Genomic DNA, 2,285 nt, shown 5'->3' on the forward strand with positions numbered 1-2,285 from the left:
TCCATTGATGGTGAAAGAGGAGGTGGAGGGTTTAATTCTCCATCCTCACATTTTTTGGCAAAAAAAAAGTGGGCCTAAAAGTGGGCCCAAATTTGGGCCCGAATATAGAAAGTGGGCCTAAAAGTGGGCCCGAATAAGGAAAGTGGGCCGGCCCGACACGGCACGAGCATGGCACGACATGGGCCGGGCCCATGGGCCGTGCTGGGCCTACTCTTTCAAAAATGGGCCGACACGAGCATGGCACGAATTGAATATGGGCCGGGCCGGCCCGAATTTACCGGAGGCACGAAAAATGTGGGCCGGGCCGGGCCAGGCGGCCCACATTTACAGCTCTAGACCCAAGAAGAAAACTCCACACATAGCATAGCATAATTCAATCCAGTAATAAACAGATTAAACATGTAGCGGCCTATGCTGACCCAGGTGCTTTACTAGACACTAGGTTCACAGTCTTCATCGAGCTGGTGAGTACAACACCCTTAGAGGGTCTCTCCCTAGCGGCCTGCATTCAACACGCTTAACGTCGATCCTGGCCTTTGCCGTCCTCAGCCTTCGCCGTTCTCAACCTTCGTCGTTCCCGAGCTTTACCGTTCATTCATAATCATGCACAACATAGCATAACATTTACAAGTATTCACACCCACATTAAACACAAATAATAGAGACATGCCCTACTCTACGAGCACAAACAGTTTTCTTACCTATGTCCCGAGCTGGCTGATTAATGCGATCCAGAGCATGATCCCCTAAACCTAAGCCTTGACGTAAAACCTAGTCACAACGCACCAATAAATAGGCATCCATCAAGACCTAACCAATTAAGAACTCTTGATTAATATTCTAGCCTTTGGGACCTCGAATTTTACTAAATCGGGTAGTAGAATCGTTCCCGAGCCCTAAGATTTAGGTTCCTGGGCTTAAAACCCTATTTTTCTCATTTTCCCGAATTTGAGTCGCGGCCTGCCCCTAGGGCCACGGCCCGCTGCAAGTTAGAGAGCCTCGGCTCTCTCATCTGGGGGACACGGGTCGCGGCTCGAGCCCAAAACCCAAATATCCTCATGCATTTTTACGAGCTAAACTCCCTAAAATTAACGATATGCAAACCTTAAACCTAAAATTTAGTCTAGAATTCATATCCAAGCAACATAACTGGTATAAGCATCCCAAAAAATTAACTAAGATCTCACCACAACTTAAGCTTAAACACTTGAGTTCAAAACACTTAAAGTAAACCAGAAAATTCAGTAAGGAAACTTGTTCTAAACCTTACCTCAGTGATGATTACGACCTTAAGCTAGATCTCCAACACCTTCAGCTTCAAATCCTCAACTTCCAGCCCCGAATTCTGAGCTTTTCCTTCAAATTTTCCAAAAATCCTCTAAGTCATCATGAGAGGGAGAGAGAGAGAGAAAGAGAGAGAGAGAGAGAGAGAGAGAGAGAGAGAGAGAGAGAGGTGTTATGTTTATCTTCTAAATTCTGGTGAGTACTAGTGCCTAAACCAATTAAAGTCTATCCCCAGCCTCCAAGTTGACCAAATTACCCCTAAGATCAATCCTAACCTTCTAATATTACCTATGGCAAAAATCGTCTTTTGCCACATTCTTGCTAATTCCTTAAATACTCCTATAAATCCTCATTTAATCCCGACATACCCAAATAATCGCCAAATCACTACCCGTTACCCGGTAACCCCGAACACGTGCTACATTCCCAAAATACTCCTAGGCTCACCCCAAGCCGAGTATTCTACCCGTTGTGACTATTTCGCTATTCCACTCCCTAGGACTGTCTCGAATCACACATCACAAATAAATCTCCACAATCTTGTGGTCTCAAGTACAACACACATATAATTTACATTTATGCTCTCAACAGACCAATATTACAAATATGCCCTTATTGGCCAAAATGGGCCCACATGCATATTTAATTCACCTAACACATGCATTTCTAATCACATAATCATTTAATCCACGTAATAACATAATTAAATCAGTTATTGCCCTCCTGACACGCTAATCAAGGCACTAAACCTTATTAGAAAATTTGGGACGTTACAACTATCCCCTCCTTACAAAAATTTCATCCTCAAAATTTACCTAAATAACTCGGTTGTTCCTCCAAACACTTTTACTAAGGCAATGGTCTTGTTGTGCAAGACTTTATCCTTTCGGTCTAGAATCTTAATCGGCTTCTCCTCATAAGACAAATTCGATCCAACTCCAGGTTTTCATAACTAACACATGCATAGAATCTGGTACGTACTTCCGGAGCATGGATACGTG

Source organism: Humulus lupulus, chromosome 1 (genome assembly GCF_963169125.1).
Source record: "Humulus lupulus chromosome 1, drHumLupu1.1, whole genome shotgun sequence".
Taxonomy (NCBI): Eukaryota; Viridiplantae; Streptophyta; class Magnoliopsida; order Rosales; family Cannabaceae; genus Humulus; species Humulus lupulus.